This window comes from Gopherus flavomarginatus, chromosome 3 (assembly GCF_025201925.1).
Source record: "Gopherus flavomarginatus isolate rGopFla2 chromosome 3, rGopFla2.mat.asm, whole genome shotgun sequence".
Classification (NCBI taxonomy): Eukaryota; Metazoa; Chordata; order Testudines; family Testudinidae; genus Gopherus; species Gopherus flavomarginatus.
Window position 1 is genome coordinate 123,033,471 of NC_066619.1, and position 16,531 is coordinate 123,050,001.

Genomic DNA, 16,531 nt, shown 5'->3' on the forward strand with positions numbered 1-16,531 from the left:
AGGTGTAAATTTGAAAATCGATAAATATAAATTTAAAAGCCTTAATCCCTTAACATGAACCCAATGGTTCATTTTATAATGCACATGAATTCCATTTTCTGGTGTTTATAACACCAGCATAAAAGCTATGTGAGCCTCAGCATGAATTATGTCTACAATAACATACCACAGCAATCTGTTTCATTGCTTGTCACACAATACTATGCAGGGGCCTGCTTGGCCAGTTACCTTATGAGATGCATCATTACTTGAAAATGCCAAAATTAGTTCATACTATTTTTGTCTCCCTGTGACAGGAATTTTATTATTTTTCCACAAGTCCCAAGAATCTGCCAACATAAATAGCTGGTTTCCGCCACTATCTCTCTATTCTATACGATCCCCAAAAAAACCTGGTATGGAAGTTTTGCTTCTGAGCACTAGTAATTCCACTGAGTGTGCAAGTAAATGGAACATGGATCTTCTCTGATTGATTAACTAGATTTGAGCACAGACTGTTACTTGGGACCACAGAGATGGCCAAGGAATCTCCTCCATCTTCATGCGCAACACATGTTGAAGAACAATTTGAAAGGACTGTAACTCACTTCAGCAGTCTGTTTTGACAGATGCAGTATGTCCAGGTTCCAGACAGTGGTTTCGAAAATGGTGGATAGACTCTTGCTTCAGACTTTGCTGATGCTGCTGACAAATGGGATTGTTTTTCCCTCTTTACAAATCTGCTCAGATGGTTGCCTGTGAGGTTAAATCTCTCTTATGCCAGGTGTTGTTTAATGGACAGAAGGTTCTTGTGGTGCTTTGTTTTTTGAGTTTTTTTTAAACCAATACATTTATGCTTTTCTAAATCAAATTGTAGTTCTTGTGAAAGAAGACAGCCCTTAAGATCCAAGTCTCCAACTTTCCCATAGGCACATGAGCAGTTCAGGTTCACAAGTCAGTTAGTGGACTGCTCTGAGGGGGACCCCCAAACATGGGGTCAGTTTCACATGCAAGTCCTCAACTGACATCTGCATTGTTATGAAGTTGACAACTCTATGGACTAGACCGAAGGCGGCACGTGAGCTGATTTTCAGTAGCACTTACACTGCCCGGGTCCTGGCCACCGGTCCAGGCGGCTCTGCATTTTATTTTTAAAAGAAGCTTCTTAAATATTTAAAAAAACGTATTTACTTTACATACAGCAATAGTTTAGTTATATATTATAGACTTATAGAAAGACCTTCTAAAACGTTAAAATGTATTACTGGCACACGAAAACTTAAATTAGAGTGAATAAATGAAGACTCAGCACACCACTTATGAAAGGTTGCCGACCCCTGGACTAGACTTTATGGACTGGACTGAAAATCACCTGTTTGTAGGTAACCAAAGCATCACAAGAGGGGTTGCAATTGTGCAGAATATACCAAAGTAAATATATATAAAACTTCCTTCAACTGAACCAAAGTGTTTTGCAGCTTCAGCAAGTAATCAAATTGTAGTTTCTTTTACTACAAAACCCACTCTGATTTGGTTAAACAAACTATTGCTCACTTTGTGGCAAAAATAGCTCCCTTTGAACTTTGCAAGTGTTGCCTATATATCACAAGTTTATTCTCCTTCTTAAAATCAAATCAGTGGTGTCTTGCACCACTAACAGCTCCTGCTAAATTTCCAGTTTTCTAAAAGTTGCTATGCAGAATTCCCTGCCTTGGCTGGAAAATTAAACTGATCCTTGCCTTTCTGGCAAAAGTACCTACCCTTTGAACAACCTGAGTGTAGCTGAAAAGTCCAGATCAACCCCACCGCCAAACACCACTCCTCTCTGATCAGAACCCATAGGTGACAACTCTGTGGGTGCTCTGGGGCTGGAGCACCCACGGAGAAAAATGAGTGAGTGCTCTGCACCCACTGGCAGCCAAGCTCCCCGCCGCCCCACCACCTCCTCCCCTCCTGAGCATGCCACATCCCCAGTCCTCTGTCTACCTCCCAGCACTTCCCCCATCTGCTGCCAAACAGCTGTTTGGTGACATTAGCACACTCTGGGGAGGGCAGGGGTGTGCAGGAACATGGCCTGCTCAGGGGAGGAGGCAAGGAAGAGGTGGGACTGGGGCAGGGATTTGGGGAAGGAGTTGGAATTGGGGCAGGGTGTGGGCGGAGACTTTGGGGAAGGGATTGGAATGGGGGCAGGGCCTCATGGAAGGGATGGGGTAGGGGCAGGGCTGGGGGCAGAGGAGCGGTTGAGCCCCCAGAGGAAAGTGGGAAGTGAGCGCCTATGATCAGAACCTTAACAGGCAATACCTTCATACTGGGATGCATCTGAGAAGTGTCTTTCTCCCTAGTCCACCCCCTTCTCCCAAAGCACTACTTGTATGTCTGCTCTCAACTTCGTGCAGTCTCCTCCCCTTTGACTGACAGCTCATTTCTGCAGCTCTGCTCTCAGTGTCCCTCCCTTCTACCCACTCCATTCTGACGTGCGTTTCTGTTCCATTGCTCCGCTCAGCCCTTTCTCCTTCTCCTTCCCACTGAGGCCAACCATTTCTCTCTGCTCCGGTCTCATTCAGCCACTCCCCTCTGACTGACAGCTCAGTGGTGCTGTGGCTGATGTCACAGCCCTCCGCCTGCTTGTCCTGTTGCCCTTGGCAGGTGAGCCAGAAAGCTCTAACATTTTCTTACCCAGGTCGTATTTCTATTGTCCAGGGGTTCTGGACAAGAGGATTTTTATCAAGCCTGTAACTGTGGTTGGTCTGTGAAGACGGGCAGACTCACCCCTGCGGCACATCCTGCTGGTGACTTCCGGGAATTGGCTCGATTCAGCTCTGGAGCGCCTGCTGCAGGCCGGTGATCTGCCTGTCCTCTGGCCCCCCATGTCCCTCCCTGGACCTGGTGCCCTTTTACATGGGGTGCTGCCCCTGGCAGTAACCCCTTTCTCTCAGGGTCTCCCCTCCCCAGGGAACCCCCACCCTCTAGCCCCACCAAACCTCAGTATCAGGCTACTGCCAGTCATTGTCTAGCCTCACACCCTGGGGCAGATTGCAGTATCAGCCTACTCATCACCGGGAAGGTTGGGTTTGGACCTGCTGCCTTGGCCTACCCCTGGGCTGCCCTCTGCAACCCCCAGTACCTATTAGCCCAATGCTAGGCCACAGCCTGGGGCTTTCCAGGCTGGAGTTCCTCAGCCTGTCCCCAATCCTGCTCTCCTCAGGTACTTTATCCCTAGCTCCCTGCAGCCAGGCCTATCTCCCTTTACCACTAGAGAGAAACTCCTTTCTGCCCCTGGCTTCTCTGTCTTTATAGGAGCAGCTGGGTCTGTTTAGGGCCTGGCCACAGCTGTAGCCACTTTCCCCAATCAGCCCAGCCTAAAAGCTGCTTTCTCCAGCCACAGCCCCCTCCTAGGGCTGTTTTTAACCCTTCAGGGCAGGAGCAGGGGTCCACCCTGCTACAGTCTGTAACTGACAAGACATTTTTTGGTTATGGTGTCATACCAAACTTGGGCTGTGGCAGGAAGGGAGTGGATTTTGGGTTCTGGTTTCAGCTCACCTCGAAGAGTCCAAAACCCAAACTTTTGTGTAAGTGTAACACCAACAGATCCCGGTTGTCGGCAGGTGGGATCAAACCTAGGACCTCTAGAGCTTAGTGTATAAGCCTCTACTCCATGAGCTAAAAGCCAGTTTACTGTTAGCTAAGGGTATAGAACAGACTCATTTTTATATATCGGTGCCACTAGCTGGGACAGAACACCACACCCAGGAGGTGTGCGGGTAATATAAGTGCATGAACTAAGGGAATATTTGTCCTATTGAAGGTAAAACCAGTGGTACTGAGGGAAATTGCAGTCCTTCAGTTTTCATTTTCCTGAAAATTAAAAAAAGGAAAACATCCCTATCTAGTTGTGATCCCGTCACCCAATTTCATCATTCGGGGAATTTTTAAGGTTGAGGTAGGAATTCCTGAAAATAGGAAAATTTAATGCGGACACATGGAAAAGTGCTGCTAAAAATATACTGTAAAGTGATACAACAGAAGCAACATGACTTTCTCATTATGGGATGAGACCTAACATAAATGGAAGGGAAAGAAATGTTTCTGGGGTTGCCATAGTTACCTACTGGCTAGGAACTGAAAGAAAAATTAATGGTTTTAGGGAATTTCACTGTAAAGTCATTTCAGTCAGAGGCTGATATAGTAATGTAAGATTCGCCATGACAGAACTAGAGATAAGCCCAGGATACAAAGTTATGTTCCGGACTGGAACTTTCTCGAACTGTAGCAGCATTCAGCTCTGGGGATTTCGTTCTGGCCCATCTTTAATTCGAACAGACCAATTGTAGTTGTGCAGCCAAGTTCCCTGCCTCTGACACTGACCAATTCAGGATTCATCAATGGAAGGTGAAAGCACCTTCATTTAACTGTGCAATGCTATAACACTGGGGACATATTTTTCTGACCACACATGCAGCTCAGTTTGCATCCCATAATATGAGGCTAGAAAAACCATATGTATTTTATTCCAGTTGTGTAAAAGGGGATACAGAGACCGACTCTCACTACACCAAGGGGCCTCTTAAAGCAATCTGGCAATATCACAATAGTACCCAGTTCTTTATATATAAAGGAGTGTTAGAGTGGAAGCGAATTTATATTGCCAGAGTGCTGCAAAGGGGCCTTAAAGTGTCAATGAGAATCAGGCCAACTGTTCTTAGTAATATATAAATCTTATGCATAATATCCCCAAAGTGTGTTTCATAGTCTAATTACACTCTAACCAAGGAAGCATTTCCCCTTTCATTGTAAATCTATTATCTTTTATTTTACAGCATGTCCAGGATCTTTGTATTATAGCAAAGGATAAAGAGGAATGCCTTACTGGCCTTCAGTTTACCAGTCCTCATTTAATAGATAGTACTTCTACCATATATCATCATATTCTTCATTCCAGCCATGAGTCTGAATCTGTATCTGTTTAATCTCTCACCAGCAAGAGCCATCTATATAATTCACTAGCATTAACTGGTAGTATGCTTAATTTTCTTCGTACTTACATTGTAAAAAAATCTGTGGTCACCTAGGACTTTACAGCTTTGTCTTGAAATGAATTGAGATATGTCCATTTACTCAACAGCTAAGGATCCAAGTACGAGAAACCACGTATTCCCATCAAGAGTCACAAAGAAAAGAGAATAAAGTACAGACTGGCTATAGAATTGTGTCAAATTAGGTAATGGTACTTTGAACTATTTCAAATCAGGGAAAATAGATTTTGCCCTAAAGTTATCCTCAAATCCACCTAAGATTGCATCACTCAGCCTCTCCTCATAATTCAGTTGTGCCATGAGAAAAGATTTTGCATCATAATAATAGCAATAAATAAATAAATAAATCCATTCTATCCAACTTCAAACCATTTGAGCTTATGAGGAAATATTGCGATCCAGTTATGCTAACAGATATCGACACTGGTTTGATTATCCAACCCCCCCCCCAAAAAAAAAATTCCTATGGAAGTGACCATTAAAGTACAGTGTAAAACAACAAATTTAGAAGTCAAATTGAGGGGACTAAATTTAAAGTGTTCCAAAATGCTGTATACATCTGCAAAGGAGACTCAGTTCCCCCCTCCCCCCAATATAAGTACCAAAAATACAGAAGGCTTTTTATGAAAGCTTGAAACAGAAATGCTCCGATGAACCCAATATCCTGATGCTACGAGATTTAATATTATTTTCAAAAATCTCTAGATTTCTAACATATTGCACAGTGTTATCTTTTATCAGTTCACTCATGCAAGTTTTAGAGCTGTCAGATTGTATTTGCAATTCACTGGGGTTTTCACTCTAACTTCTAAAATATTTGTTCTAAAGGAATTGTTTGAAATCTAACTAAGAACTGAATAAATCAAATCCTGATCCCAAAGCATGAACACACGACAAAACTGTATCAGAGAGATGCTTTAGTGGATGGAGAAATAGGATAGATTGGCAATGTGACAGCAGCACAAATGATGTCTGAAGCTACTGTGGCCAAAAACTATCATGAGGGCTGCGCTGTTGTCTCACTCTGTTACTTTTGGATGTTGCAGCATCTTAGATCCAGATTCAGCACTCCCTTATACTAATGTAAGTTAGGAGTAGATCCAATGAAGCCAATGGAATTGCACCCATATAAAATTGGATCCAGCTTTGTCACCATAATAAGACATCATTCACAACATCAAGCGCCCCTTTTCCTAGTCCACCCCCTCAAAAAAGAAAATAACCCTGCCCCAAAGCAGACCCTTCTATAACCCAGTGAAGGAGAAGACTCCATGAAGTCCACCAGGAACTTCCCTATTTATCTAGAAGGCATGCTATATTAATTTAGATGCAATATATGGGCCAAAGGTGTTAACATAACCCAGTCACTGTCCAACATTAAACAGTGTTAAACAAGGTTCAGGGTTTGGCATACAGAGACCCCAGCTCCATCGTACCATGTTAAATACACCATTAAAAATCCTTTAAAAGATAAATCCATTAAAGATAAAGAAAGGAAGGAACAACAGTTAAAGCATTTGACAGGCAAAGTATCAAGTAAGGCTTTTGCTTTAACAACATCCCTTTGTTCCCTTTCCACTTAGCTAGAGATAATTTTAGAAAAAAACCAAACAAACCTTGTTTGACTGTCTCTGAGGCCTGGTCTACACTACAAATTTAGGTCAAAATAAGCTGCATTAAGTCGATCTAATCATGTATTTGTCTACACTACCGAGTTCCTTCCGCTGACCTAAGTGGCTTGTAAAATTGACTTCTGCACTCCACCTCCACAAGAGGTGTAGTGCTTGATTGAACATCCATGGGTCAACATGGTGATAGCATAGACACTGTATTGTGTAATTTGAATGAATTGGTCTCCAGGCAGTGTCTCAGTGCTCCACTGTGACCGCTCTGGAGAGCACTTTCAACTTTACTGCACATCAGCTCCGTACTCAAGAAACAGCCACTCTCCTGTTAAAGCCCTAGGAACTTTTGAATTTTAATTTCCTGTTTGATCAACATGGAAAGCTTGTCAGCACGGCTGATCATGGTGACTCAGTGCATCTGTAAGAAAGCTTTCATTATTTCTCCCCACACAGTGTTATCAGCCATTTTCCCCCACATTAGCTTACTTTTCTTTGCTGTTTCTGTGTGTTTGTGTGCAAAATAAAACTTAATGGGTTGAGAAAAAGGACTCTTTATTCATTCAACACATGATGGCTGGTGGTGGTGGAGTTTAGAGGGGAGAAAATGCAAGGGAGGGGACAGTTTGGTAAGGAACAACACAGATAAGCATCACATTACTTTGGCTCATTGCTGAAAGTGGTTTTCAAAGCCTCACGGGGATGCAGAGCCAGTCAATGTGCTCTTCTTACTGCTGCTCAACATTGTCTGCCAGGCAATCTGCCTCAACCCCTCACCCCGGCAGAAACTTTTCTCCTTTTGTTTCACAGATATTATGGAACACAGAGCAGGCAGCAATAACAATGGGGATATTGCTTTCACTGAGGTCTAACCTAGTAAGCAAACAATGCCAGCAACCTTTTAAATGTCCAAAGGCACATTCCACCACCGTTCTGCACTTGTACAGCCTATGGTTGAACCTCTCCTTACTGCTGTCCAGGCTGCCCGTGTATAGCTTCATGATCCATGGGAACAAGGGGTAGGATGGGTTCCCCAGGAACACAATTGGCATTTCAACATCACCAATGGTTATTTTGCAGACTGAAAAGAAAGTCCCTGCTTACAGCTTTCTGAACAGACCTATATTCCTAAAGATATGCTCGGCATGCACCTTTCCCGACCATCCTACACTGATGTCAGTGAAATGACCCTGTGATCCACCAGCACTTGCAACACCATTGAGAAGTACCCCTTTCTTTGGCAAGGTGGTCTGGTGCCAAGATAGGGATATGCGTTCTGTCTATCGCCCCATCGCAGTTAGGGAACCCCTCACGGCAAAACCATCCACTATGTCCTGAATGTTTCCCAGAGTCACTGTCCTTCTTAGTAGAAGTCTGTTAATGGCCCTGCACACTTGGATCACAACAGATTCATGGTAGATTTACCCACTCCAAATTGATTCCCCACTGACCGGTAGCAGTCTGGTGTTGCAAGCTCCCACAGAACTACTGCCACTGGATTCTCCACTGTCATTTTAGTATTGCTGCACTTCAGGGCTGGGGAAAGCTCTTCATACAGTTCCTGGAAAGTGGTCTTACGCATTCAAAAGTTCTGCAACCACTGCTCGTCATCCCATAGCCGCATAATGATGTGGTCCCACCAGTCAGTGCTTGTTTCCCAGGCCCAGAAATGATGCTTAGCTGTGTCAAGGTGATGTGTGACTGTCACCTGCAACTGCGAATTGCTTTGTTCTATGTCTTCCAGCAGGGCTGCTTACATGGCATCACGTTGTTCTGCACAGCGGGGCTTCTGTATCGGCTGTGTAAATACTGCAGGATAAGGCACGAGGTGTTTGTAATGCTCACAACAACACCGTACAGCTGAGTGGAGTCCATGCTTATTGTGCTATGGCATCCGCACGGGTAATCCAGTCTTTTGGAAAAGGCTTGGTTTTTTTGCCATTGATTTCAGGGAGAGAGGGAGGGAGGAAAATGCATCATCGGAGGCTAATGCTATGTACCTATAACCACCCACACCAATGTTTTGGTCCCATAAGGCATCGCAAGCCCAACCCAAAATTCCAGTTAGCCGCATGCACTGTGGGATAGCTACCTACAGTGCAGTGCTCTGTGCGTCGATTCAAGCTCTGCTAGTGAGGATGCACTCCGTCGACACAATGAGCATAATGTGGACACGCAAGATCGACTTGCTTAAAACAGAGGCTCGATGTCGACTTACATAAAGTTGACTTAACTTTGTAGTATAGACGTGGCCTCAGATGGCCATAGCTGTCCTTTTGGGGGAAAGAGAAGTGAGCTGAGATGGGCTGCAGCTGTTGCTGCTGTTAAAGTCCAACCCTGTTTCATACCAACGGGTGTTTGTGATTCAAATGGATCCAGTGGAGGTGGTGATGTCATCTGGATCCTTCTCTCTGGCCCTAACATCTCTCAGGATCAGGAGGACAAAGGCCTGGGGGCCCAAGATACAGTGGCGGTGGCAGCCAAATTTATAGGCCCAATTATGACAATATAATCTCTCTCTTTTATGAACCAGTTCTGCTTAGGATCAGACATTTGTTCATAAAATCATAATTATAAAAACAAAAAGTCTTATTTCAGTTGAAGCTTATAGAAAAAAGGAAAAGGTACTTGGTTATATATGAAGGTTTGCAAATTGCTTATCTCCAAACTGGGATTTTCTAAATAAATGACTGATTTTTTTTTTAAGAGAGGGTTAACATTTTCGATATCCCAACGTGGGGTCTAAAGAGTTAAATAAAAACCCAGAAGCTGGCACCTTGGCAAATAAGCAGTTGTTTTCAAAGTTAGTCCAAACAAAAGTGTGTTTGAAAGTTCTTGAGTGTTGAGCTTGTTTGAGATAAGCATGCAAAGCAAACCATTTTTTAAAAAAAAGCAAAAATTAGAGGGTTAACCAAGGTTTAAAAAAAATCTTTTAAGAAATGCCTCGAATAATATTTCTTTTATTTTTAGGTTTGTTGTTTCTGTGATTGGTATTAACTTTGAAAGTTTAATGAAAAGGTATTTGTAAGCAAAAGCAAAAGTGGTAAAAATGAAGTGTTTTAAATTATTGAAGGTTATGTTGCTAAAGCAGACTTGTACTGAAATAGAAGCATGGGTAGCCCTCTTGTTAACAAAATGCCAGCTTAATTAAGGGCTGCTACGGCATTAACTGTGAATTAAATCTCAAATCACCAAAACTAAGGGCTGTTCTAGCAGCAAACTTTTAGTAAATATTTTGTATTTGAAATGTTTTTTCCTTGCTGTTTGCGTGTTTTGCAACATTTTCCTGTTTTGTTTTCAATGTCAATTATTTTAGTTGTTGTTGTTCTGTGCACGTGAGACAGAACGGGATAAGGGTTGCAGGGAAGAGCAGCATGATGGGCTAAGTTGCCACAATGGTCATGTTGTTCTCACCAATGGTGGCGGTAAAACAGGCAGGCAAGATCTGTTATAGACTTGAAATGCCTGTGAATTTTTACTGCCTTTGGATATTGAAAATGGCTCATGAATGCAAAAGAACCCTATTGTATTGCTTGTTTTAAAAGGAGATGACAAACTCAGGTAAGAATAGCATCGGGGCTAAAGATTTTCCTCCAAGTGAACAAGTTTAACCATTAGTGAATAAAATTTTCATGCAAATGTACAGCTTCAACTGTGTAACTGGCAAAAGAAGAATGAAGTTTTTTTCCATCTTTACCCATCCTGGATGTAGAGCCAAAGAATTGTTAAGAGTTGATTTGTCCTTAAACATCTTACAAATATACAACAGCAGCAAAACTGAGTTTTGTTTTAGCTACAGATGAAGTGAGTTGTAAGTTCTGAGCTTTATTAACATCCGGATGGTTTAACTGTAATTTTTGTAACATCTAATCAAGAAAGATTTGTAAATCCCAACATTGGGATTTAGAATATGCAAACCTTAAAATATAACCAAGTACTTTTTCCCCTTCCCCTTTCCTATGTGCGCTTAAACTGAAATAAGGTATTTGTTTTCATAATTGTGATTTTATGAACAAATGTCTGATCCTAGGCAAAACTGGTTAATGAAAGAGAGGAAATATGCTGTGATAACAGGGCCTACAAATTTACCTTAATTGTGAGCTCAACTGTAAAAAGCGAGCATAATTTCCTAAGAAGTCAGAATAACCTGTAACAACAAATGTTGATGGGAAAAGATGCAAAGGCTCAATAACTACCAACAAAAAGGCCTACTGATATAACTCAAGGACCGTGTTAAGATCATGTTTGGTCGACAACAGAAGTGTGGAACCAGAAATCACAATTGGTGTTGGATATTAGGCTTCGTTGGTTAACAACATAATGAGGGGATGGACTATTCCACCCACCTCTCCCTTTTGGGGTCCTTAAAGAAAGAGACTGGGGGAGAGGAGGGGGATTGGCTACTAGAGCAAACTTCACCATCATGGCTGCCACCCCCATGATCTCCTGGAAACTCAGACCTTTTTCATCCTAATCCTGAAAGATGTCCTGACCACGCCAGGACAGAGAGAGGGACCCAGATGACAAGATAAATTCTCCAGCTCCCAAACACTCCTTGGCACTGGACTTTAACAGCAGCTCCAGCCCGTCAAAACTAACTTCTCCCCCCCACCACCCCACAAAGAACAGTTATCACCACCTTTCATACCATCTAAGAGCCTGTCAAACAGGGTTTTTTTCTTCTAAAAGTCTCTCCAGTGAAAGGGAATAAGGGATCCTGTGAAAATGAAAGTCTTACTTAATGCTTTATATTTCAAATACTTTCACTGTTTTCCCTTCTTTTCTTTGTCTTTAATAAAAGGTTAAAAGGATTTTAATGGTTTGTGCACCATGGTACTAAGCAGGCTGAGGTCTTTGTACATCAAACCCTGAACCTTGTTTACCACTGTTTAATGTTGGGCAGTGACTGGATTATGTCAATACCTTGGGCTCACATTTTCCATCTGAATTAATACAACAGGCACTCAGGTACTGCAGTGATGAGCTGCAGACAAATCCCTGAAAGAGGGAGAAAAAATTCAAGTAATTGAGATTAGAAGCAGACATTGAAACCACAAATATTTCTGAACCCATCCCCCTCTCCGTCTAAGCTACCTTAGGAGACATTTTTATGTCTAATAAGTAGGAGCATAATGGGAATGTTTAAAAATCTCTTTTAAGCACAGTCTGAAACAATGTAGGAATACATGAAAAACATATAACGTCTGATTCTCTTCTCACACTCATTTTATGCCAAATAAGCATCATTGATTTCAATGGACTTACTCCTGATTTACACCCATATCAGCCAAAGGAGAAGTAGGCCCATTGAATCAATTGCCCAAGGTGGGCCATGGAAGGTGGGCAGTACCAAGTGGTAGCAGCAGTTAGTTTTATGAATTCTTGATGCAAATGTGAGGTTAGCATATTTACCATCCTCCCCGGTGTCCAGTAGTTTCATCAAGTAAGCCGCTGAGTTTAAATGGGTCATTCAGGGGATGTTCTGTGGAGACCATCAATGAACGAAGACCTTAGAGAGTGCCTGATTACCTGGAATCTGTGCTGACCTATGGACTGTATCTGCAGTTGCTGGGGCAAGATCAAAAGAGCAGTAAAGCTAAGGCTGAGACCCTGCTCCCATCAATGTTAATTGGTACAGTGCATTTGATTTCAATAGGAGCATGCTGAAGTCCAGTGTCTGCTCTGCTTCTAAAATTATCTTTCATTGTTGTGTATAATCTTGGTGAGTCTTCTGACTAAACACTACTGAAGCCTTTGGTCCTGAAGAGAAATTCAGAGTAATTTTATGAATTTGCTAGGCCTGATAAAGATCACTCACTAAATACTATGAAACCTGCCCAGAGAAAGTTCACTTCATACTTTTGCTGTGGCCAAGTGATAGCCTCATTCCATCTTTTTTCTCCCCTTCACTCCTGTAATTAAAGAAATACTTCACTCATCTGGGACACCGCCCAGAGAATATGCCCAGCATTTCCAGATCCTCTGCCAGCTCCCAGACATCAGTCAATAGAGGCTTAGATATCTCTCCTCATTATTTCTATATTTGTCTCCTTAGTTTGCCCATCAATGATCTTTAGAGCAAGAGGAACATCCCTTACTGTGGTAATGTCCCTAGGTGGTTGGACCCTGCCCAGATGCCTTACCTATAGTAAGGCAGGCTGGGGGTCTTACAGATTTCACCCATACCTCCAAATGTCACTTCACCTGAGTGTCAGTCTTCTCCAGGGTTTGTCCTCTTGCTGGGAAGGTAGGGCACACACAGAAAAATTGTACAACTTCTGGCAACGGCCTTAGAAGCATGCTGCAGTCAGAGTATATGCTCTAACAGAGCTTTTGCAACTCAGACGATGACAATTATGGGCTGTTATAATGGTCCCTTACCTCTACCTGAAGACTACTCATCTTTTCTGCTGGCCACATCATGCTATATCCTCTCTGGGCTTGTCTGTGTTTGAAAATGTATCCATTGGTGACAATGGGCAACAGCAAAAGGTGCAGACCCCAGTTTCAACTTGTGTGTGATTGCAGATGTGTTCAGTGGTTACTCAGAAGCACCTTCTGCTGATGCCCATTGTCAAGGTGTTTTTTCTAGGGTAAACAAATGCTCTGTGTTCTCAAGAAAAAAGATCTGAAAAACTTATTATGTACAAAATAATACATGACAAGGCAGGGGTTATTTCGTAATACTGCCCCCCATCCAGCTTCCACTGAATCAACAGCAAAATTCCCATTAATTTCAGTAGTGTCTTCTTGGCACTTTTGGAATTCAGGACTCTGATACAGGCACCTTAGAATGTTTTTGACACTGGTGCCAGGTGCCAGTTCTTAGGCCTCAGCCCAGCACAGAAATTCATTGTTGGGAACTTCACACTTGAAATTAAAGAAATACCTCACTCTTCTGGGACACCGGTCACCTGTGTGTTAGTATGGTTAAGGTGGGTACGGGACTTATAACAATGTGTTTTGTGTTCAGACTTTATGAAATGCTTGTAAATTGCTACATCCGTTAATCCTGCTTATAATGCCTATATCCCATGCTAGAAGGTAGTATCTGAGTGTTTGCTATATAGCTGTAAAATGTTTGTTCTGAACTATGTAACTCACCAAATAAGAGGAAATTTTACATACTGTAAAATGCTAAATCTCTATGAAAGGTGTTATGTCTGCCCATTAGGAAGGACTAAAAAACTAAATGGGTCATTGTGGAAAATCGCAATGCAAAAACTTTGATAATTGTCCCTGCAGTTTGAATTCTGGGAGAAGGAAATAAAGATAGTGGATATGAAAGATAGCGGAGATTTCCCAGGGTCAACATAGGTTAGCCCTAACGGACATTCAGTGCTGACAGTTCTGTTACCTTTGGGAACCATGTAACCTGTAACGTGTGTGTTTGTGTGCATGTGTATATGTGCCCTCTTTAACCTGTAAATAACTCTCTCATTTCTTTTTCTTAATTAATATATCTTTAGTTAGTTTTACTATAGTATTGGCTACAAGCATCTTTGGTGTGAGATCTGAGATACAAACTGACCTGGGGTTAGTAACTGGACTCTTGCAACTGGGAGCAACCTGAATCTTTTTGGATCTTTGATTTATGGCAACCATCTATTACTAAGTCCAGCTTGCCTGGGTGACAAGCTGGATTGGAATGCCCAAAGGGCCTCTCTGTGACTCTGTAGTATGCCTGTTATAGTGCTTCAGGACTTCATATTTGTTAGTGGGTTGGTGAAATCTAACTATAAAACATACAGCTTGTTTGGGGTGTCTGCCCTGCTTCTTGATAGTCTGGCCTGAGGTTGGCGCTCATGGTCATGAACCACTCTGGACAGCGTGACAGTGGTCCCCATCCAGTTTCCACTGAATCAACACCAAAATTCCTGTTAACTTCAATACTGTCTTCTTGGCTCTTTTGGAATTCAGAACTGTTACAGGGGCACCTTTGAATATTTGCTCTTTTCGAACAGAAGAGCCAGCTATGAAGTTTCTGCCAATGGCAAATACTGCACATGATGGCATAGGTTCTAGAAGGAAAAAACCTGGAAATATGAAAGTAGAGAGGGACTGGAGCCATAATATTTAGATATGAATTTTGAACCTCCCTAACAAAAGGAGTGTCGGGATTCAGGGTTTAGTTTTGCCATTTCATGCAAATCAGGTGAAATTGTGATTTCAACTAGGATTTGTTCTGAGGTTTCCGATTAACCCAAAACTTGAAGAAAAAATTACAGGGTGTGACATAATACAAGATAGATCTACACTGCAATCAGAGGTGTAACTGCAGCACATGTAGACATACCTGAGCTAGCTAGATCAAACAACAACAGCAGTAGCAAAGAGTCCTGTGGCACCTTATAGACTAACAGACGTTTTGGAGCATGAGCTTTCGTGGGTGAATACGTGGGGCATCTGACGAAGTGGGTATTCACCCATGGAAGCTCATGCTCCAAAACGTCTGTTAGTCTATAAGGTGCCACAGGACTCTTTGCTGCTTTTACAGATCCAGACTAACACGGCTACCCCTTTGATACTTAACAACAGCAGTGAAACCTAGCAGCATGAGCTAGCAACTTGAGTATACACAAGGGTCCTCGGTGAGGTTATACACTGCTATTGCTATTCTAGCTAGCTAGATCAAAGCTAGCATGGCTGTCTACACATGCTGCAGTCATGTCTCTGATCTCCGTGTAGACATACCCTAAAACTGAAACAGAAGGAAGGGTTTGACTTTTAGTCTGTGCAGCACGCAACTCTCGTTACCATGAATAGGAACTGTGGGGCAAATCAGGGGCCTTGGGAGGCAGGATGGGGAGAGTTGAGGAGAATAGGAGGAGGGGGCAGTGGATCTGCCTTTACACATAACCACCAGCCATTCCCCAACATCTGTGGGGAGCTGGTGTGCAGGAGCAATGAGGCTATTGTAGCCATAAATTAATAGCAGCCGTAGATCAGGGGGATGTTTCTCCCTGAGCCACATGGAATACCCCAACATGCAGCCCGATGACCAAGGCTATACAGTTTCTGGGTTAAGGGGAGACCACATCCCTTGTGTTAGGGAATCACCAGGAAAAGTTTTCAAGAGCTGGGAAGATTTTCTTTTTCTCTAATGTAGAAAATTACAGTGATTTTGGAGCAGTTATACAGGAGGTGAATCATCTGACAGATTAGCTAGTAGTTACAGCTTGTTGGAATACTTGCGTGTCTCGGTTGGAGAGGGGTCGACTATTGTACAATACACAAAATCTGAATAAAAATGCCAAGTAGTTCCAAATCATTTTTCATATTGATCTGCCCTCACAAGACCAGATGCCAGTACGCTGATAGGCTGCACTATAATATTATGACAAGAAATGGTGTATTGTTGAAACAGGAGATGCCTTATATGCTGTTTGCAACCACCTCTGCACCAGGACAAGTGAGTTTGTGTAAATAAAAAACAAGTTACACTAAGAATATACCTAGACTCTACATCAATGAGTTCTTCTCTGGGAAACTAACCTGCAAAATATACTGCTGCGACATCTGCTACCACTCAGCAGAGTGGTAACAGTGTCTTACAGTACATGTACACTTGAAAATGAATCAAGTGGAAATATTGGCCTATATCTGGCTGACCCACAGCCACTTTCAAGGCCATTTTGTTATGTTGGCTGAAACAGGAAAGTACAATATTTTACCGTCCCTGGTGTGGGAGGGCATTGACTCACTGGTGTGCCACCTCCTGGTAGTTGTCCAGGGAATTAGCTCTTTTCCTGCCCAGAGCGCCCCCTGCAGGCCTGTGTCTCACCTGCTTCTGGCTCCCATGTCTCTCCTGGACCCCTTTACTCAGGGGTTCCACCCACCACAGTACCCCCTCTCTCTGGGTCTCCCCTCCTAGGGGAACCCTCAACTCCCTGTCCC